At 41.4% G+C, this 23947-nt stretch overlaps 1 protein-coding gene across 2 annotated transcripts in view; it reads right to left on the reverse strand.

Annotated features, from left to right (window-relative positions):
* The window catches only part of ARHGAP24 (Rho GTPase activating protein 24), a 600350-nt gene that overhangs the window by 419049 nt on the left and 157354 nt on the right, over positions 1-23947 (reverse strand). The window contains exon 1 of one of the 2 annotated variants that reach the window (XM_018576196.1): positions 18808-19003. The exons of the other annotated variant lie outside the window; for it this stretch is intronic. The gene's annotated coding sequence lies outside the window, so the exon portion shown is untranslated. Of the gene's footprint in view, positions 1-18807; positions 19004-23947 lie in introns of those variants that run through there. 2 annotated transcript variants of the gene reach the window in all.

The raw sequence follows: 23947 nt of genomic DNA on the forward strand, positions 1-23947 counted from the left end.
TTCCCACTGTGATTCCACCCATGCAAGTGAACACTAAAAAAGCGGAGCATTGTGTGTCGCAAGAAAAGGTACATGTACCTTTTTTTAGCGATTGCCGCCTGGATGTCACCACATTGAAGTGTCGTGCAGGTGTGATTCTAGCCTTACACCTAGGCGATTTATCGCACAAAACACAGATTTGCATTCAAGTCTACGGAAGCTGTTCACACCTTTGCGATTTGTCGCACAGTAGAAATTGCCCGTCACACAAAAAGGTGCAGGCGCTATTTTCGGCAGTTTGGGTCCCATAAGACATCTCTATGTATTGAAAAATGTGCGACAACTGTGCGGTTTTCAACGCAAAATCGTGCAAACATAAACGTGCGACAACTGCACGAAAAAAGCCTAAAACCTAGCCTAAAGTGGACAAGAGCTCAAAGTGAAGATCTTATAGGGAACATCTAATAATGGTAATTATGCCTAAGCAGTACCCTAAAAAAATAAACCGCTTGTCTTTACCCAACGGGGTGTTAAACCCCCTTCCTGTCCAGGCCATTTTTCAGTATTCAGCACTGAGGTACTGTGACTAACATTTATTCCGTCATGCAACGCTGTACTGAAAATAATTTTATAATTTTTGGGGGGACACACTGGGTTTATTTCTTGCTATATAAAGAAAAAAGTACCGAATATTTTCAATAAAAAAACTGTTTTCGCTACGAAATGTTAGGAAACATTTAAAATATAAAAGATGGGGTCATGTTGGGTAACTAGATTCCAAACATACCAAGCCTTAAAATTGCATGTGCCTGCGTAAATGCAAAAAAACTATCATACCCAAAATTTGTCATATGGGACATTTTAAAAGCTTTTACTGCTCATCAGTTTAGTCTTATCAGTGATTGAGCTCCCTAGAATTATTGCTCATGCTCCGATGTTCGCTGTGATATGTAACATGTGCAGCGCAATGGGCGTATTCATAATTTGTGCACCAGGTGCATGTTTGTATGTGTGTATATGTGGGCGGCGGGGGACTTGAAAATTGTTTTGCAGGTTTTGTTTTGTTTTTTATATGTGACTAGGTTTTTTTATGTTTCTGTAATTTTTTTTTTAACGTCTTTTGTACTTTACGCTTAACTTTATGTGGTAGCAGACTTACAGTGATAGGACCTCTTTATGGAGACATCAGGGCTCTATTAATACAGATGGTTTCTCGCTCCGAGCAGAAGCGGGGAAAGGACATTTTAAAATGCCGACCCGCATTCTAGAAGCCACCGTCTGCCCGATTAGTTACAACGCCCAGACGAAAGGTGGTACTAAAAACAGCAATGCGCTCACTGTTCCTTCAGCCTCATAGCTGTATATCTGCAGTGTGAAATAACCTAAGGTACTCCTACCTCTGACTGCTAGAGATTTGACTGAGAGTTGGTGATCACTATTCTCCTCGCTAGAGTGGAAGCTGCACCTGAGGGCCTGCAGTCCAAGGATCTCCGTGCTTCTGCTTCATTCCTTCTGTGGATCAGTGCTTTCTCCACCTCTCCAACTGCTTCTTCATAATCACTACACCAGTCAGCAGACCACTAGTTATCAGGGGTGCAGCTGTGAACAAGCACAGCCTTATCTCTACCAAGATGGTCGCCTCCACACAGAGACACAGTGCCAAACAAAGCATGCTAAGTCATTAATATCAGTTGCAGGGAGCCCACAGGCAATACTGGTGAAGTCTTTTGCCTTTTCTGACACAGCTTCCACAGGTTCAGACCTCTTAAAGTAAATGAAACTGACATGTAAATTGTAATTACAATTTACAATTACAAGTTAGTCTGGTAGCATGGGTTTTGTTACATATTCTGACAACGTGTGTTTGTAATTACATAACCTTCCCTTAATAGCCTAAAGCTAGCATATATTAAACAAACACTTCTAATTCAGTAGTGCTGTAAAGTACTTCTCAGTGTTTTAATTGACATCCTTCTACTACTACTACTACTTCTACTACTACTACTAATTGATGCCCTTCTGCTATTACTACTACTACTACTTTTTTAAACAAAAAATTATCCCCTACCATTTTTCCATCAGCTAAAGAAGCTTAAAACCAGATCTGGCTTCTCGTCCCAGTTCTGTATTTGCTGAATTTTGGGGCTTCCCCTGACTTTTAAGAGATCATTTCACAGCAGCAACATCAACATCATATTATGAAAATCCCTCCTGGCATCTTAGAGAACAACAGCCAGGACAAGCTTTTTCAGGAATGAACAATTGTTACACAGAACTCTTGACCTGACGTGTACAGCACTATGATAACAAGTGGCAATCATTAAGGGGATGTTAGCACTATAATATAAATAAATTTTAATTTTTAAAGCCTCCAGCACAGCCTCTAGTGCAAATGTTTACTTGCTTGGATATATCTCCGCTAGCACTTTTATCTGAATATCGCTACTGTTCACAGCTGTTACTTTCTTCAATGATTTAGTGCATAACAAAAATAATCAGTGAGTCATGAAATAAAGTTTTATTTGCTGGGTGCATGGATATACTCCTTACTTACACTGAGCAAGGATTGTACAAGTACCTTCTCTAGAAATTGCAGAAACACTGTGAAGGTTATTCACAAAGCTAGCCGAAGGATCAGCCGTAACTCCGGCTGATCCTTCGGCTAGCTTCGGCCACCGGAGAGTAGAACCAAAGGGGTGCTGTACAGGCTATTCACTATAGCCCGTACAGCTCCCGAAGCCGGACGACCGACCGAAAAGCTTCATGATCTCACGGTTGGCTCTGCCCAGTTGCAATGACAGATCAGCGTTCCCAGATTATCTGGGGACGCTGAACTGTTATTAAACAATGCCCAGTTGTTATTCATTGGCCAGGACCTGCCAGAAGACTCTAGCCGGTCCCGGCCAATAGGAAACAGTTGGGCGGAGCTAGCTGTCACTGCTAGCTCCGCCCAATTGTTTCTTTCTTTTTTTTCAATAATCTTTTTTTTATTTTTGGGGGGAAATTTTTATTTATTTTTTAAAATGTATCATTTATCTACTTTTGTAAAAAAATGTTTCTTTCTTTTTTTTCCAACTTTTTTCACTGTTTTTCTATTCTGCTCGGTACCACAGAGGTACTGAGCAGAATAGCCAAGCCGAATGCTGCTCGGCGGCAGTCAGCTATTCACTCACTGCCGTTCGGCCCCTATCAGAATAGGCCAAACGTCAGCGAGTGGCCTGCCAGAGGTTCGGCTCAGCCGATCAAGATGTTCAATCGGCTGAGTTGAACTCCTTCTGCACTTAGGCATGTTCGGCTGAACCGAAGCCAGCCGAAGCAAGTCGATGTACGACTGATTTCAGCTGATGTATGACTGAAATCAGCTGTACAAGCCTGAAGTGAACAGCGTTCGGCTCACTTCACTTTGGGCCAGTTATTCACTCGGCTTCTTTCGGCAGCTTTCTGAATAACCCTCTGTGAGTTTTAAATAACAGTGAAGAGGTCCTCATAGCATTCATAGCATTTGCAGTGACCACCTTAAATGAATGTTTCAGTTTTTGGTAGATGCTCGTAAGTTTATCCAAATGGTAAAATCCTTGCCAGTTTATCCTTGGCAAATCCATGCTAGTCCCATTAGAGGGTTTTCCCTTCACTTTCTGTCCAGTAGACAAAACAGAATGTGTGAGGGAACCTCTCCAAATTGAGGGAAATGTCCTTTCATACAGTTTTCACCCAGACAAATATCCCCATAGGAAGATTTCCCCTCTATTCTTGTTCTGGTGACAACTTTAAATTGATAATGGTCACCATGACAAATAGACAGAGTGAATTCCCCCAACAGGGACACAGACCAGACAATGGTTCTAACCCCTAAGCAATCTATCCAAAACCTTTTATGTTTTACTTTTTTTTATTTCTCAGGGACACTTGTGGTGAGATATTTGTGATTACATACTGCACACCTGATCTGTCCATTATAAGGGTGACCCACTCTGCCTGTTTGGATTTTTTTATTTATTTTACTACTAGGTGGACAGGAACAGAGAATAGAATGATAGACATCTTGTTGTTGGATATTCATAACACAAGAAGCCAGGGGCTGACTTTGCCTATCACACTCAACTTTCAACTAAAATACTGCTTTTGGTTGGGTTCTTTTTGCCCAAATTAGCTTTCAAACCACGGTTTCCTGACAACTTCATATTTTCAATTATACATTTTGCCTGTGCCTGGAAATGGCCATTTCTTGATATGTACCTGTTTGTACAGTTGACCTACTAGACCTGTCTAATGGTGAGCTCATCACTCAATCACAATAATGATCTGATTTTTACCGATGTGCATCCTATCTTCTGTGCAATCCCACATAGGAGAAAATAAAAAGGGATCATTATTGTCTATTGATCTCTGTATACTGAAATAGTTCTTTACAATAGAAAGTAAAAGATGGGTGCCCACTGTAAATTAACAAATGTAGCAATCACATGCATCAGCTTCTGCCATTTACAGAGTAACCATAGGACTTTTTCATCTATAGAACTTACAGACTCACAAATGTTAGGTTTAAAGCACTTACCCATCCTCCTCTCCTACCTCATTCTATAGCATTGTTGGTTCTGTCACGTGATATAACCATTACAAACTTCATAGATAAGGTCATATGAGCTAAAACTTTAGTTATTCCTTAGAACTCCTTAGGCACACAGGCAAACAGGTGAACCTTCAGAGAAGTAACCTGATGCCTGATACTTTTCACTGCTATAGCATGTAATAACATGAGAGCAAGACAACTACCATTCCCTGTATGATAAATGTATGCAAGTGCCACAGGTATCTATTAGCCCTCGTTCACACCTGAACGTTTTGTAGAGGGTTCTACGCTCGACGAACGCTCTACAAAACGCTCAAAAATATAAATCCCATTGTATTCGATGGTCTCGTTCCCACCTTGGCGTATTTCCGCCCGTCCCTAACGCGCTACAAAACGGCCCACGCCTGAAAAGGTACAGGTACTACTTTGGGCCGTTTTGTTGCGTGTTTCCATTGGGATACAGCCAAGTAGCCTTCGGAAACGCGCGACGGTTGCGCCACTTTTTTACCGGTCACGTGACAGACACGCATATGCAATACGCCTAGGTGTGAACGAGACCTTAGAGTATTTGCAGGGAATAGTGCTTCCATTTAAATACTGATGGGAACTACTTTACTGTATTGTATTCCACATAGTTTTCCCATGGCTCTCTTGCAGGAAAGTACTTATGGCAAAACCGCTTCCCCTTCCCTTTTTAATTAATGTGCTTTCTGATAAACCAACATATATCCATTAATTAAGTACACTGAGAAAGAGTATATGTAAAAATAATTAAAACGGTCTACCATATGTATAAATTACATTTTTATAACAAGCATAAAAGCAATTAATATCTTACAGTGATCTATCATGCAGAAACCTGCCATGCCTCAAGGCAGCCATCTCATACTTTACAAATGCGAGCTGTCCAAAAATCAATCAACCTTAAGGGGTAATCTTTAGTAGACCATTAAATAGCTGCAATAGTCTTATGCAACAAAATGGCAAAATTATGCCCAATATAGAGGAATTTGAGTTTTCTAAATCTGCCATTCAGCAAGTTAATAATTTATAGAGAACAAGGATAATGACAAATATGTATTTAATAAATGATAATAGATATAGGACAAAAGACTAGCTCCCAGTATTGTCCCTGGTTTCCCAGCAGCCCATCTTTTTTGATTACTGAAATACTATGCACTGCACTGTCTCTCTGTTTGGGGACAGCTTCGCTTTCTTATGTCAGAGTATTCAGCAACAAAGCAGTGAAATCAACAAATTACCCTGCAAATGTGCTAAGACTTGCAGTCAGAGGCAGCAGGCAGCAGCCTGAGATCTCACTCTCAAGAGATATACATAGTTACATAGTAGGTAAGATTGAGTATAGACACAGATCCATCCTCGTCAACCTCTGTGTTATGTGTGTGAGTGTATGTGTTTTTCTGTATTTAAATGGTGCTTAGTAGTTCCCATATCCTTCTATATTTAGTGAACCAAGAAACTCATCTAGAAGTTTCTTGAATTTATCAATGCTATCAGCGGATACTGCTGACTCTGGAAGTGATTTCCAAACTACTCTCACAGTAAAAAAAACCTTTGCACAGTCTAAGATGAAACATTTTCTCTTCTAACCCCATGTTGTGCCCTAATGTTATCAATAGAGTTCTTGGTGTAAACATTTTGTTCTAGATAATGTGGTCCCCGTGAATGATTTTGGAAATTGCAATTATATCCCCTCTTAATCGCCTCTTTAATTTCTTGAGGTGATCTACATCATTCAGACCAGGTATGAGGGTTATTCACAAAGCTGCCAGAGGCAGCCTAGTCAATAACCCACCTGAAGTGAAGTAAGCCGAACACTGTTCAGCTATTCACTTCGGGCTTGTATAGCTGATTTCAGCTGTACATCGGCTGAAATCAGCAGTACATCGGCTGGCTTCGGTTCAGTCGAACATGCTCAGTATGTTCGAGTGAGCCAAAGTGAAGGTGTTTGACTCAGCCGATCCAACATCTGGATCGGCTGAGCCAAACCTCTGGCAGGCTATACTCGCTGCCGTTCGGCCTATTCTCATAGGGGCCGAACGGCAGTGAGTGAGCGCCGAGCGGCTTTCGGCTCAGCTATTCTGCTCGGTTCCAGGGATAAAAACTGTGAAAAAAGTTGAAAAAAAAAGTTACAAAAATGTTTACAAATAAAAATAAATTATACATTTTAAAATATTTATTTAAAAGAAATAAAGATTTAAAAGAAAAAGAAAAAAAATTAAAGATTATTGAAAAAAAAAGAAAAAAGAAAGATTATTCAAAAAAGAAAAAAAAGAAACAATTGGGCGGAGCTAGCAGTGACAGATAGTGACTGTTTCCTATTGGCCGGGAAACAGTCAATGAATAACAACTGGGCACAGCCAGCCGTGACGTCAAGGCTGGGTCCGCCCAGTTGTCATTATTTAATGACAGTTCAGCGTCCTCAGGTAACCTGGGGACGCTGATCTGTCATTGCAACTGTGAGATCACGGCTGGCTCCACCCAGCTGTCAGTTGCGAGGCTTTTTCGGGTTTCACTTTGGTTTCACTTCGGCTCAGTCAAGTCATAGCTTCAGTCATAGCTTCGGGAGCTGTACAAGCTACAGTGAATGGCCCGTACAGCAGCCCTTCGGTTCCACTTGAACCGAAGGGCTCCAGCGGCCAAAGCTAGCTGAAGGATCAGCCGGAGCTATGGCTGATCCTTTGTCTAGCTCTGTGAACAACCCTCTATGTTTTTATCCCTTGAAAGAATCCCTCTTTTAATGCAGGATAGTATCTTTCTTGCCTTTCTGTCCGCACTCAATGGTTCCTCCTGCCCACCCCTACATCACCACAAGACACAGACCACAAACGACAGAGCGCAGCGCAACTGCATAGATCAGCGGTACAGAGAGCCAGAGAGGATTAGCGTTCCTTTTTGCAGGGTCAGCTTTATCCTAAAGCTAAATTCTCAGCAGATATAATAAACAAAACCTAATGCAACTTTGTGTTCATTAATGCCACTCAGCCTACACAGACCAATGACAGGCAACTGCAGATGTTCATGGCTGGATGGCCTTAAACTGGACACGCACTGATTACCTGCAGTTAGGGACAGATTATCGTCCCTGGAGGCAAAGAGACTGCAAGCAGTGTAAGTACCTGAATTTTACTTAATATTATCTTCCTGCAGTCCCTGTAGCAGAGTCCAGTCTGGGAGAAGTAGAAGCAGCACAAGCAGTCAATCAGTTGTACTGCTGAACAAGGGGTATGCTGATAGAAGAGGAGAGCATTCCAATCAAAATAATTTGATGGAAAATAGGCATCTGGAGTGTGCACTATTTCTAACACTAAAATCCACATAATAGTTATCTCTCTTAAACTAACATTTCCTCTGTCTAAACCTGCTAAATGAAAAGAAAAACTCTGGGCAGAATAAAACATAACCCTTGCAGTGGGGCTACCCCTACCTCCCCCTCCCCCTGCAAGGGTTAAGTGCTTGTTTTTGTCTAGGGTCTAAAATAATAAAGACATACTCACCAAAACCTTGGTTCTGCCTGGCTGCTAGACACAGCCTCTTCGCCCCCTCCGCTCTAGAGGTCTGAGGATACAGTGGATTAGGGGTGACGATGCCGCAGAATATTCTATCACTGGATCAGAGGGGGAGAGAGACTGCAGGGACCAGTCTAGCAGCCAGGAGGACTGATATTTGGGTGAGTATATCTTGGTTATATTAGACCCTAGACCAAAATAAGCACTTAACCCTTAAAGTGCAGGGGTAGCTTCACTGCAATGGTTAAGTTAAGTTATTCTGCCCAGAGTTCTTCTTTAACCACTGCCCTGCACATTAGGCAACATAGGCAAATATTTTTCATGTGCAGTGTTTCTGGACCCCACACATGTTACTATGCATATAGCTGGTATTTGTATAGATATAATCACTTTATTCCTATCCCCCCCATGGGTCAGTGTTTGTGCCTGATATCACACTATAAGGTGGGAACATCCTCCCTTGCCCTATTAGCCAGAAGTCAGAGTTTCTACAATGGGAGCTGCACTGCTCTACAGAACAGAACACTTTGCTTAAATGTACCATCTACACCTTATGATTCCTAGTGTCCAGATTAGAGGTTAGTCAAGCAAGTTTGGGCAGTGGGAAGGTTGCAGTTTACATGCCTGGTAAGATAAGAGGGGTACAAAGCAAATGCATAGTGTGACTTGCCACAGTCACCATGAGTTGATTTAATGTTTTGCCTGGAACTCAATGCCCATTATAAATGATCTCTTGTGTGGTGTCCCAGCTGTCATGTCTAAGTATGTGATAGTGTAACCTGCAGCTATGTTTTAAGCCTTAACACCTGTTTTAGTGTATTAGATGAGTGAGGCAAACACTATTTTAAGGTATTCTTTCCTCCCAAACAGAAGAAATAATATCTGCGGTATTTTATCATGGTGACTGATCAGTGCATGGCAAGAGAATTCTGGCCACAACAGCATGTGCAGCAGAAGGTTCATCAACTCAGCTCTGAAGTGTTTCTTCAGTGGACAACCATCTGGCTGCTTAAATAGTAAAAATGAAAAACTTTTACAGAGGCCCCAGATGACTTCCAGAAAACATCATCACTAATCTAAAAGATTTGTTTTTCTTTTATCAACAGCGTGGCTTGGCATGAGTTGTACTAATAATCAAGCGCTGCAAGAAATCAAACTGCTAGCTGAAATGATCATGTACATGCATTAATACTATGAAGTTACTATCAGAAACAGAACAGAATATAGTGAATCAAATTAGATCTTAATATTGCTAAAAGCAACATAGGATCAAACTGATATTAACATAATCAAATCTCAGTATGATTTCTAATTGTGTTCAAGGCCAGCAGAAATATATTGACAAAAACAGGCAGTCAAATCATCAAGATGGGTATTACCTAATCATTATAATAACAAATAGGACTATTTTGTATATAAAGGATTTTTTTTTCAAAAACTTGCAGCGCCTGGAGCACGGTCTATTTTTCTTTTCTAAGTACATGAATAATAGTGAATTAAAGGTCACTGCCACTTTATGGTCTCTAAGGACAGCAGCTCAGGACTATTGTTATGTGGACCTCTCTATAATAATTTATATCCCATTTAAATTGAGTCATATTGTTAAACCGGATTTTTTTTAATAGAAAACTACTACCGTATATACTCGAGTATAAGCCGAGATTTTCAGCCCATTTTTTTGGGTGAAAAGTGCCCCCCTCGGCTTATACTCGAGTCAGCGCCAGCGCGTCTTCTTACTTACCTCTATATAGAGTATATACTGCTAATACAGTGCAGACAATACATTTACAATTATACTAACATGAATGTATTAAATGATCTGTATGTAGCCCTGTACTATGGATCATTTAACCCATTCATGTTAGCAGAGGATCATTGTAAATGTATTGTTGCAGGCACTCTATATGTACATGTACTATATACTACATATAGAGTGCACTGAACAATAGATTTACAATTATCCTCTGCTAATATGAATGGGTTAAATGATCCGTAGTACATGATATGTAGCCCTGTACCCCCTTTTCCACTTACAGAGCTAGGTTATTTTTCTTTTAAATAAATATTAATGTATTTTAATGGTATCTATCTACCAGTAGCTGCCTCATTTCCCACCCTCGGCTTATATTCGGGTCAATACTTTTTCCCAGTTTTTTTGGCTAAAATTAGGTACCTCGGCTTATATTCGGGACGGCTTATACTCGAGTATATACGGTAGTTTGAAAATAATCCTTTCCTAAATCACTCACAACATATTTGTACCATCCAGTGACAACTAACCTCTTTATCTAATGTCAAATAATAATTTGTATGAGAAGGCCTTAGGAAGCAAAGCCTCACCGAAGTGAATTACGTGTCCAACCTACATATCATTTATAAGGTATTTCCTGCAATTTCCAACTCAGTATATGTGCCACCTATTCGTTATACTGCCCTTCTCAGGTCAATGTCTGCTATCAGTATATGCAACCTTTTAGCCAATGTTCAATTGCAGAATAAATGGTGACAATAAAAAGAAAATTGAGTCAATAAATAATACTTGCTAATGTTTGCTGTTTAAAAACTGAGGCATACATGTCTATGAAACAAATCCCCTTTCTATTTCTGTTTTTAGCGTTGTGGAAGATGAAATATCTTTAAAAAACAAGGCACAAGCTTACTTGGCATGAAGGGCATGTTCATGTCAACAAGATACTGGGGCTGATTCACAAAGACCCAAGCAGAAAAAAAAGGATGTAGCTTTTCTCTATAAAAAGCATTCAAGTTCCTTGCTACAGCTGAAAGATAAAAACCTAATTGGCTGCTGTGGGTAACAACTAAATTTTTCCTTTGTGCTAGTTTTTGTAAATAAGCTCTAAAGCAGTTTTCATTTAGTGCTTTATTCGTGAAAAATGCTTTTTTTAATATAATACATTCATTTCAATAGTAAAGAGATATTCATAACTTTTCCATATTGGTATATCAAAGATCAAGTATAACAGAAGATAGCTAAATTGATCAAATAGAACATTGCTACAAGTGAGGAAGCAGTGACTAGAACAAAGTGCAACAATTATTAATATCCAACAACCAATCATATAACAAGAATAAACTGAAATTTGATGGTTGCTAATGATTACACATTATCATCATTCTCTGAATTAACTCATTAAATAAGCATGTGTGTGTTTGTGTGTACAGTATTTTATTAGATCCACATGAAAACAGAACTCCACTGTGTAGTTTTTTGTAAGTTGAATTCCATCACTTGCTCTTCACCTTTGAAGAGAAACAATATCTAGGGCACAAAGAGCCTAGAGGTGTAAAAAAAATCCAGACAGGTGCAGTGAAGCAGATTTAGTGTCTTTCTGCTTTCATTAATAAATTGTTATCTTTCTCATCAGAGAAAGCAGATGAGCACTTCTTTGTGAAAAAGAAGAAAGAAAAGGTGTACATGATCAGGTTCTGTTCAAGCCCAATGGCTTGGACAAGTCACCTTGCACACTGTAGACAGCTAATAGAAAAAAATGATTCTCTGAAGTTCTACTGCTACAACGCTTATCCTGTTTTATGGTCTTCATCAAAGTCAAGTTGCCAATGCCCTGAAAAGCCCATCAGATCATTAATATAAACTGTAAAAATTCATGCTGTGTTTATAAGATCAGGAATATTAATTCTACTATCTTGCACAGCAGTGTGTTTATGGCTGCCCTGTCATAGCAAAGAACCTACAACAAGAATATATGGCTTATATTATACCAATATACTGTGAAGGGAAATCATCAAAACTGGAGCAGATAAAATCTGGAGTAGCTGTGCATGGCAACCAATCAGCCTATCTCTTTCATTTTCAAATCTTAACTGAACAAACTGAAGAGAGAAGCTGATTGGTTGTCCTGCTCCAGATTTTGTCTGCTCCAGTTTCGATAAATCCCCCCCTGTATATTTTATCAGTAACACAAATGCACCACTATCCCAAAATAAGAATTTATTAGTTATTCAGCTGTAGATCCTCAAATCATCTCTGAATTGGTGCTGACACTGTCCTTCCTTCTGAAAGGTGGCTACTTTTGTTCCCCACGGTACCTGTGTTTTGTAAAGTAGCCACCGCTCCAAGATCACTCCTGTGATGGACTACAGTCTCAATACAAATTAGTAAACTAAGTCTTAGACTGTAGTTCATTACGGGGGTGAGCTTGGAGTGGGGGCTACTTCACAACACACACAGGTACTATGGGGAACAAAAGTTGCCACCCTGCAGAAGGAAGGACAGTGTCGGCACCAATTCAGAGATGATTTGAGGATCTACAGCTGAGTGATACACACATAAAATACATTTTTATTAATAGTTAAAATACTTGAACGCATTTTTAAGGTTTAAGTCCTGAGTTTAGTGTCACTTTAAGCTATAGATAAATGTAAGGATTCAGTTGAACATGCAGGCATTATCCACCTGTCCTCTGCAGGTTCTCCCATAGACATTAAAGCTTGGTTTAATGAGGGAAAAGCACTCACCTCATAGTTCTCCTTTAACTAAAACAGGTTGTCTAACCTGTCAGCTCAATCAAGTGCCGCAGCGCGCAAAAATTACAATTGCGCTACACATGTTACATATCGCCGCGAACGTCGCAGTGAGAGCAATCATTTTAGGGCCATCAATTCTTCGGGGCGCAGAAGCGATCTGGCGACAGGTAAGTCGCCAGGATCGCTTCTGTTGTAAAGCCGACAGTCGGCTCTACAAGTTTAAACAGAGTCCCGGCGGCAAAAGTCACCGGGAGTCTGTTTAAACAGCCCCGATGCTGGCGACGTACATTGTACGTCGTCAGTCACGAAGGGGTTAAATCCATAAAAATGTTGTTCATGGTCAGCCTACAACAGGACTTAAAGGAGAACTATGAGGTGAGTGAAAATCACTCATCCTCATAGTTCGAGCCGACCTGTGACAGTGAAACTGTCACAGGTCGGCTCAATAGATCGGGAAGTGAGTGAACACATACTGTCGCTCGCTCACTTCCGCTCATGTCCCTACAGAGAGAGTTGACTCCCCGCAGGGATTCCCCCACTCCGATCCTCCAGTGCTGACTAGAGGAATGGACGGGGGAGGGGAGGGGACGGGCACAGCTGGCTCTGCCTCTAGATAGGCAGAGTCTGCTGTAATTCACGCAGCTGGGTGGATCTCGATAGCATTTTTGGGATCCATCCCGGCTGCGCCAGTCTGCGCCAGTCTCAGTATACCGCAAGCTGTAGCTCGCCATATACTGAGCTTTGGGACATGGGAGGACGCTAGTATACGTCCTCCCTTGACCCTTAAGAGAACTATGGGGGAAAACACTTACCCGATAGTTCTGTTTGAAAAGCTTGCAGGATCTATAAATGGATAAAACATGGGGAAATGTGCATGTATTGCAAAGAAGTACATGCAATTGTACCTGAAAAAAATATATGGGATGCTAAGTCCTCTTTAGCTATGGGGCCTTTTGTACATCTTGGTCACCACTCAACTCTCATATGTGCTTCTTTAATGCCTCTGCCTCATATTATTATAGCATGTTGCACAAAAAATGAAAGACCCAAAGCATAGGACCTTTTTTGCCATGCGATCACAGTGAAACATTCAGCATGATTCAGTCACTTTTTGAAATGTGAAGATTGTGGTTGCTGAACTCTTGTTTATTGTCCTTTGATGAAAATTGCCAAATAAACTGGTACAGCTCTGATGTTACAAAATGCATTACACAACGCTGTGATTTCTTTTTCCTTATTTAAGAATATCTCCATTTTTTTCTGGAAATGTTTGAACAATGACTAGAACATGCCAGTTCATTAAGGGTGAAACAATGTTCCTGTTGTTATCTGGATGTAATCACTGCTTAAATATTACACTGTGTACTAGGGAGAAGGAAAAAGCCATCTGTAATATCGTACAATTAAATAAAAATCAAACATTGAGTAAAGTAAACCAACTTTTTACTATGGCAATTAGATAACAACGATTCCATCATTGTTTTAAATAAGTAAATCAAAGTAAATCACCGGCACACACTTGAAGGGTTTTTAAAGTATTCATATGTTTATTCAATACCCAATGTCACATACTGTCATACGGTGCTAACGTTTCTGGTCTGCACAGGGATCCTTCATCAGAGCGACAGTGACACAATACAGGTGCAAACAGACAGCCCATGACGTAATTCCCGCCAAAATTCAAAAAGGTCGACACACCCACATCAACACACAAGAATTCTATTAGTATTAAGTGCAAAAAAAAAAAAGGGTAAACAAGAACTCTTTTCTTTTTTCAAAGGCTACATGTGTGTAAGGATCCCTGTCATTGGATCTACCTGTTGTCGATGCCACAGCATCCCCGGTTGCCATGGTCACCAATGTAGCGTGGAGAGCGCTGTCTGTTCCCCATCGGGACACAGCAATGAACTGAGCATGTGCCGGAGGCCGTAGATCCGCCCCCGGCGTCTCCTCGTTGCTAGGATACAGTACGAGTGGCCGGGCTGTCATCCACGGCTGCTCCTCTGCTGGTAACGGCCGTCTCTTTGGTCTAAAATAACAAGAAGTGAGAACCCATAGGTCATCAAGTCCAGTACAGTGTATTGGATGTGAGGACACCGAGGGACATTCCATCACCAGTCTAGCAGCTAGGTGGGACTGAGGTTCAGGTGAGTATATCTTTGTTATTTTAGACCCTTGACCAGAACAAGCTCTTAACCCCTGAAGTGTGGGGTTAGCCCAACTGCAAGGGTTAAGTTTTCTTCTGCCTGGAGTCCCTCTTTAATGTGAGATCAATGTGAGATCATAATAGCCATAGAACATCATAAAACAATCAGTTGTACTTTAATATTTAGCTGTTGCTGCACAATAATAGGCAGCAAAAAATGACGGTTTTAGTATATTCTATCCACATTTCCTTTCCTGTAGCTACATGGAGTTGGTATCACCATGCTAGGTATATGCACTAACATTTTGATTAGGGTTGCACAGATACCAAGTACAGTACTCGGTACAAGTACGAGTACATGTACCGATACATTTGAGCTCCAAGACTACACTAGAGAAAAATTCAGAAATTAGGAGTCAGCTGTCATTTGTAAGGAGCACACAGAGCTCATTTGTACATCTCTGTTTTAATGTACAATTTTGTTTTTATAAATATAAATAAAGGGATGCACAGATACCAGTTTTGAGAGTACGAGTACTGATATTTGCCGAGTACTTACAAGTACGAGTACTGATACATTTTTGTTTATTGTCATGTGACGGTTTTTCGAAAACATTACAGACTAATGATTTCAGGACAGTGGTGGAGCGCCAGAGCCAGGTCCCAGCTGCAACCACAGCAACCCTGGTAGTTCTCATGAAAATGCCAAGTATCTGCACTGGTACTCGAAAAGTATTTGCATCCCTAATTTTGATGACACTTTATATAGAATGGGCTGTTTAAGGAGTCCAATTCACAGTCTTAGATCAATGCCCCAAAGTGACAGAAATCCCTTCATACATCTCTTTTTTACATTTCATCAGCAGTCGATTCAAATATAGAAGCACGTAAATAGACTAGCATTATCATTGAACAAGCCACGAGACAATTTAACAAAGAAATCAGATATTGTATAGGAGTCAGGAAACCTTAAATGCTGCTACACATACAGCAGGCCTCTTTTGAGAAACGGTACTGCTCCCTAATAGGAGTCCATTGCAAGACTATAATGGAAACTTTTTCAAGGGTACCTGTCAGTTAACGAAATGCAGATCACAGGGGTGTGGTGCCATGCTTCTGCATCCTCATGCCCCCTGCTTTATCAAATCGCCATTGTTATAAAAGAAATGCATATATCGCCTTTGCTGACTTGTTTTGAAGGCAAAGACTTCTGAGCTGTCATATTAACCCTAACTTCACAAGCTAGTCACTGCAAACTGCAAACATGTACCGTATATATCAAAACACAATATAAATATGCTTGTTGCAGAGGCTCACTAAAGTTGCACATACACTGCACGATTCTCGTACGAGAATCGCGGGAAATCCCGCGATCGTACGAGAATCGTGCAGTGTATGGAAGGCATGCGACCGTTTCTACTGTACGGTCGCACGTCTTCCATCGAACCAGCATGTTTGAAAACCCGCCGGGAATCGTACGATTCTCGGCGAGTTGGTGGCCTGCTGGTTCGACAACTGCCGAATGGGCCGGTGTGCGCACGCGCACAATGCCCGTTTGCAGTCAGCGTAAGCCCGCCCCTCATTACAGTCTTCGCAAGCCCGCCCCTCAGGGGGCGTGGCTTGCGATGATCGAGAGTGCGATCTGCCCGTCCAAGATGGGCAGATCGTACGTTTTTTTAATCCCTTTACAACCATCGCAAGACTAAGGTCTTGCGATGGTTGTACAGTGTATGGCCACCTTAAGTGAAGGATGGATAAGGATGGAAAAAACAGTACTTGCAAGTCAGCAATTAAAGCTTCCACATTTCCCTCCTGGAAGATTGCACTGAAATACAGTGTGGATTGTATGCTTGTAAAGGTGCCCATACACTGCTCGATTCTTGTACGAGAATCGCGGGAAATCCCGCGATCGTACGAGAATCGAGCAGTGTGAACGGAGACGTGCGACCGTTTCTACTGTACGGTCGCACGTCTTCCGTCGAACCAGCATGTTCGAAAACCAGCCGGGAATCGTACGATTCTCGGCTGGTTAGAACGGTGCTCGGAAGACAAATGCCGAACGGGCCGGTGTGCGCACGCGCACACTGCCCGTTCAGCATTGCGGTCATCGGAAGCCCGCCCCTCAGGGGGGCGGGCTTGCGATGATCGAGAGTGCGATCTGCCTGTCCAAGATAGGCAGATCGTACATTTTTTTAATCCCTTTACAACCATCGCAAGACTAAGGTCTTGCGATGGTTGTACAGTGTATGGCCACCTTTAGTATGCAACTCTTACAACAGGTAATGCACTGCATTTTAGATTAATGCAATGTAAATTGCACTGGAGAACCAACTGTGCTGTAGATAATCAACTCCAGGGTGTTATAGCAAGTGACAGGAAATATGGGTAGCTGGGCAGTGAATTGCGGAAGCAGGGGCAGAAGAGAAGGCAAACCCAAGATATTTGGGGTAAAGTGAAGCTGTTTCTCTGTCAAGTATCAGCAAAGGACATCTAATGAAGAAGGAAAACAGTCTGCTGCCTTTCTAAAAAGAGTGTATGTTACTTCTACCACAACATTATCCAAATACACTACTACTACCTTATTTTGTCAGCACGCTGTCGTATAAATCCCTCATGAAACATCGGAAGTACTGTCCATTTTTTAACATCAAATACAAAGCAGAAAATGAATCCAAAACGACACATTCAAAAGTTAAATTTTACTGTCAGTAAAAGTCAACAAATGAAAAACAACAAACGACAAAAAAGCAGAAGCTGCAAATCTTCCTTAAAAGTTCAATATGTAGCAGAGTTTTCTAAAAACAATAAACACAAATATAATGTAAATGTTAGAAAAATGCAACTGATGGAAGCACATTGTTAGGTGCATGGACTGAAACTTTGTTGAACTATATATAGGGGGGAGAGTGAGAGACGGGGGGGGGTGAGAAGAGAGAGAGGGACATAAAGAAAGTGAGAGAGGGAGGAGCGAGAGAGAAAGAGAAATGGGCAGAGAAAGGTGAGAGAGAGAGAAAGAAGAGAAGCGAGAGGGAGGAAGGGAGAGTGGGGGAAAGAGAAAGAGGGAGAGAGGGGGGGGAGAGGAGAGAGAAGGAGGGAGGAAGAAAGAAAGAGAGAGAGAGAGAATAAAGAGAGAGGGATGGAGAGAGGTGGAGACAGAGAGAGAGAGGGGGGAGACAGAGAGAGAGAGAGGGGGGGCAAAGAGAAAGGAAGAGCTACCAAGTATCCCCCGTTTGAATTAACTCATTTCACGTACCCTTTAAAAACACAAATTTTATGTAAACAAATACAAAAAACCCATATTATTATGGACTAAAATGAGTCAGTGACCATGTATTGTAATAATTCCTAACTTTATTGAAGTGGAGAGAGAAATGGAGATAGAAAGAGCTTTTTCATGGAATTGGTTACCAAGTATCTCTGGTTCGAGATAACATATGTAATATACCCTTTAAAACCAATAAACGCATAGTTAATGTTAACACTATACAAAATAAAAAAATACAAATTCAGAAACCATATCCTTAAGCTGATGGACTAAAATTAATGGTGTACAGAAGTGATCCTCAACTTTACTAAAGTATATACTGTGTGTATATATATATCTATAGCTATAGATATATACATATATATCTATATTTATAGATATATATACTCTTCTTAAAGGAAATGATTACCATGTAAGCCTGGTTTGGATGAACATATCTCAAGTACCCTTTAAGATATGGACATTTCCAGTGTGCAAATAATTTCCAAACAAGCCCTGGTGCTTTCTAATAACCTGCCATTGCCTCATCAGGTCCAGTTTCTATCTGATTTCTCTACATTGCTGTGAACGGACTTTATCAGGCAGAAGTCCCTGTCGAGCTGTCAGAAGCACCCCCCTGTAGTATCCATTACAAGCCCTGAAAGTTGTGATCAGAGCATCCCTGGGAGAGAACAGAGCCCCCAGTCACCCAGACAGATCACCACATTCCACAAGACAGCTGCTTCTTCCTGGGTTAGTACAATAACTTAAACTGTCAGGAATGAAATTAAAACATGTTCTAGATTTTTTTTTAAAAAGGTGCCTATGGACCTACCAGTCCAGTGTATGAGCAGATCCCCAGGCTGCAGGTGAATGGAGGAGATAAGTCCAATGCGAGCTGCACAGTGATCTAGCAATCCACAAGGCAGGTTGGCGTCGGGCGATTCTCTGTAGTGAAGGTGTGACAACGGAACCCTGGTGAAGGCAATTTGGCCATGCAGGGGGACTCCTCAGCTTTCCTTATGGCACTTGTCAAGAGTCGTAGTTGTAGCAGACACTTGCTACATGCTGGGCTGTCCCTGAACTTAGAGGGGACTGCCTGAATGAGTGTCAGTGCACAGGGACCCGGAGAGAGGCTGGAGGAAGCATACAGGACAGCCTGCTCTGGTTTCACATTTCACAGGCACACAGGCTGTCTATAGAGCGTCACTCTCACTGCGAAGCTGCATTATTAACTGCTACTGCTGCTCTATTAACTCCAATAAACACCATCTACAGCTTTAAGGGAGAATGTCTTCCTATGGATACCAGGCATGGAGCAATGTTCACTCTGGCAGAAGCAGAAGAGGAACTAAGATAACACTCTATGGACTTCACTTACTACCTTGCCCTTCCTCTTTAAACAGTTTTTCCACTATTGCAAATACATTTGAGAAAACCATTTTAAATGCTTGTTATGTGATCGCATTCAAAACAGCATACTGAGAAGAATTAAAATTTAAAAAAGCCTACCTTTTAGATGTGTGGATGCAGCACCAAACACATTAGCTGTGTGTAATGGTGTGTATTTCAGTACCTGCAGGTTGCTGCTTCTTCTCAAAATCCTTCCTTCATGCCACCCCATAGTTGCTGGATATTTCTCAGAGCAGCTATCTTGCAGTGCTTTTAGAACAGGCGGCCGCCTGACTTGCCTTGCGGTAGCGCCGGGCCTGAGTGCTCTTAATAGCAGCTTCTGATAGTGTGAAGAGTGCCCGTCCCTTCGTGCCCTCTCCTGCATTCAGAGAACCTGTACTACTATTCTCCCACAATGCATCACATTTTGTGAATGGCCGGTGGAGATCCTGTCATCCATCCACTCCTCCTCCATTCAGCCGCTGCTAGTGTGAAGAGTTGTACTGCTTGCCTGTCCTTTCCACAAGGCATTATGTTCTGTTAATGGGTGGTGGAGATCCTTTCATTCATCACTTCTCCTCCATTCAGCCGCTGCTAGTATGAAGAATTGCTCCGGTTCTCCGTCCCTTCATGTCCTCTCGTCCATTCAGAGAACTCATACTACTATTCTCCCACAATGCATCATGTTCTGTGAATGGGTAATGGAGATCTTGCCATTCATCCACTGCTAGTGTGAGGCATTACACTGCTCACCCATCCCTTCATGTCCTCTCCTCCATTCAGAGAATTCAGACTATTATCCTCCAACAATGCATCATGTTCTGTGAATGGCCAGTGGAGATGCTGTCAATCATCCACTTCTCCTCCATTCAGCCACTGCTAGTAAGAGGAATTCCATTGCTCATCCTTCACTTCATGTCCTCTCGTCTATTCAGAGAATTCGTACTACTATCCTCAAGCAATGCATTGTGTTCTGTGAATGGGCAGTAGAGATGCTGTCATTCATGTACTTCTCCATTCATCTGCTGCTAGTGTGAAGAGTTCCACCGCTTGTCCGTCCCTTCATGTCCTCTCCTCCATTCAGAGAATTCGGATTATTATGCTCCAATAATGGATTGAGTTCTGTGAATGGCCAGTGAAGATGCTGTCAATCTTCCACTTCTCCTCCATTCAGCCACTGCTAGTGATAGGAGTTGCATTGCTTGTCCCTTCATGCCCTCTCTTCCATTCAAAGAGCTTGTTCTACTATTCTCCAACAGTGTATCATGTTCTGTAAATGGGTGGTGAAGATCCTGTCATTCATCCACTTCTCCTCCATTCAGTCGATGCTAGTGTGAAGAGTTGCACCACTTTTCTGTCTCTTTATGCCCTTTCCTCCCTTTAGAGAATTTGTTCTACTATCCTCCCACAATGCATCGTGTTCTGTGAATGGGTGGTGGAGATTCTGTCATTCATCTACTCCTCCATTTATCTGCTGCTAGCGTGAAGAGTTTTGCCTCTTGCCCATCCCTTCATGTCGTCTCCTCCATTCAGAGAACTCTTACTACTATTCTCCAACAATGCATCATGTTCTGTGAATGGCTGATAGAGATCCTATCATCCATCCACTCGTCCTCCATTCAGCCACTGCTAGTGAGAGGAGTTGCACTGCTCACCCATCCCTTCATGTCCCCTCCACCATTCAGAGAATTCATACTGCTATCCTCCCACAATGCTTCGTGTTCTGTGAATGGATGGTAAAGATCCTGTCATCCATCCACTCCTACTCTATTCAGCTCCTGCTAGTGTGAAGTGTTGCAACGCTTGTCCATCCCTTCATGTCCTCTCTTCCATTTAGAGAACTCATACTACTATCCTCCCACAATGCATCACATTCTGTGAATAGGTCGTGGAGATCCTATCATTCAGCCACTCCTCCTCCATTCAGCTGCTGCTAGTGTGAAGAGTTGCACTGCTCACCTGCATTCTGTACCATCATTTTTTTCTCTATGTCGCAATGCTTCTACTTCCATCCATACTTTGCCATTCAAAATCATTGCAGTTGTACCAGGTGATTTTTGGGCATTTAAGGGGCAGAAAACATCCCAAAACTGCCCTGTTTGCCACAGAGGAGGAAAGCCTTTATATATTTAATTAAAGTGGACCTTTACCCAAATCTTTACAATAACAACAAACACACCTTTAGAAATGTTTAGTAATGATAATCTACAACCACATACTTATATATATTTGCCGGCTTTGTATTCTTTGCATACCTTATTTCTCTTTTTTCCCACTCTTCTGACAGTGGCCATGTTAACTAAAGGCAGATTACTAGCTTTCCATTTACTTCCTTGAACTCTGGCACATGTGACTAGACATATGACTGGGACATGTGACCATGCACATCATCTCAGGGGAGGAAAAAGTATTTCCCTGTGATCTCATGAGATTACAGATGAGATTTCCCAGCAATGCTCTGCTGATGTAACCTTCCCAGGATGCAACGCTTTAGCACATTACATCATTTGGACCAGAAAGTAGATGAACTCTATTTATTAGTAAATGAAAAAAAGTTTGTTTAACTAATGAATATAAGATGATTTTAAAACAGCACGTAGAGCTGCATGCTGCTGTGATTTTTTAGTAAAAGGTGGTAAAGGTCCACTTTAAAGCTTAACTCCGGGCAAATCCATTATACTTGCCTGCGTTTGGTCCAGGGGGATATAACAGAGTGGGATAGTTTCCTTATTTATCTTTCCCCCAGCACTCCTCTCCACTTTAGCCCTTAAATGTGAGTGGACCTTCAATGTCCTCACACCACTGGTCCTTTATTATATGTGATGGCGTTGAGGAGAGAGTAGCCGCATAACACGAGAAGAGGAACAACTTTGTGAGACTGGGTGTAAATCCTGAAATGGTCTGGAAAGAAGACTGTAGGATGGAGGAATAAGGGAAGTAAAGGTCTCTGCATTATACCCCCTAGACAAAACAAGCATTAGACCCTTACTATATGGGGCACCCGAATATTATCTTTATAAGCTAACTGGAGCTCAGGCTCAGGTATAGAGAATACAGCTGTGCCCATTCTCCACCTGTAGACTGTTGACTGAACATTGAAAGAACAACTCTCCTCCTATGACCATATTCCTTGTACACACATTTGCATGCAAAGCGCCTGATTGCTTTCCATTCCTGACCTCCGTCTCCCTGTCTGAGTGCTGCTGTACAGAGGATTACAAGAGGACTATATCAAGTCAGGTTCAGGTAGTTGCACTAGTTGCTTTTATACTTGCCTGCAGTGTAGCTTAACATTTGTGTTAGGCTATAGATAAGCACCAATTACCCTTTATTCCTATTCCAATAGCTGGAGTAAACCTTCCTAGAGGGGATAAAGGCAGCAATAAAAAACCTGGCAGGGATTCCATCCATTGTACTGTCTAAAAGAAAGAGTTTTGGATTCTTTAAATAGAGCTATAAGGTTACTAGGTTTTCCATTAGACTACATGGACACCTCCAAACCCTGGCTGTAATACACGCCCTGCATACCAATGAGCAGTAAATATTTGCAGCACTCAGCAACGTATAGTAACAGTTGGTCACATGTACATGCTGTGTACATTTTCTCATAAACAATTTTCTGTTTCAATTATTTTATTAGGTTTTTGTCAACAAAAAGACAGCAAACAATAAATAACAAGCAACCAAAAAGAAAAGACAGGTATGATTACAGGTACAGGGAGAATAGTGTGCACTATCATAACATTTTTTAACCCTTTTACAAAAGACAGATGACAAGTACTTGATAGCAACTGATACTGTCAGAACCTGCCCTACCATAGTGTGGCATCCACAACAACCCACTCAAAGCAGCATGAGTAGAGAATGATAGGCATAATATCTTGCTAATCAATATTGCATTTACATTTCAATACACACTATTTATAGCTATGAATAAAACAACAGCTCCATTGGCGCAATAAAATGTTTTGAAGAACTACAATATTCCTAACATCATAACCACAGTATAATATATCTAGCAATATACACAAATTATATCTGAGTTGTTAAATTACATGACCAAGAAATGACCTTTTACCACCAAGACTAGTCATCTGACGAGTGTTCACTGCTGCCATCGACATAAGGTTATCAATCCAGCTGACTGGGTCATGTCATGCCTAAGAAGACACAAGATGTCACCAGCACAGCGATAAATAGGTGTCCAAGCAAACGTCTTCATCAGGCTAGTCATACTGAGTGTGATGAAAAGACCATGTGCGGCCCCCGAAACGTTGCCATCCTTATGACAATATACGTCAATAAAAAATGTTTGTTTGGACGCATATTTCTAGAGTACTGGTGACATATTGTTTTTTCATCGATCTGAGAGGCACTATCCGCAGTCATTTCAGCACCCATACTAAGGGGATTGCCGGTAAGGAGTGCGGTGGGGCTACCTATTGGATTATGTCATGTCTGAGAGTCACCATACACATTACAATCTGACTGTACGATCTTTGTACAATCAACATTAAGCTCACCACACATTACATTCTGATTGTACAATCTCCTTTAGATCTACCAACAAGTGCATAGCAAGT

This window comes from Nanorana parkeri, unplaced genomic scaffold (assembly GCF_000935625.1).
Source record: "Nanorana parkeri isolate BGI_ZX_2015 unplaced genomic scaffold, ASM93562v1 scaffold59, whole genome shotgun sequence".
Lineage (NCBI taxonomy): Eukaryota > Metazoa > Chordata > Amphibia > Anura > Dicroglossidae > Nanorana > Nanorana parkeri.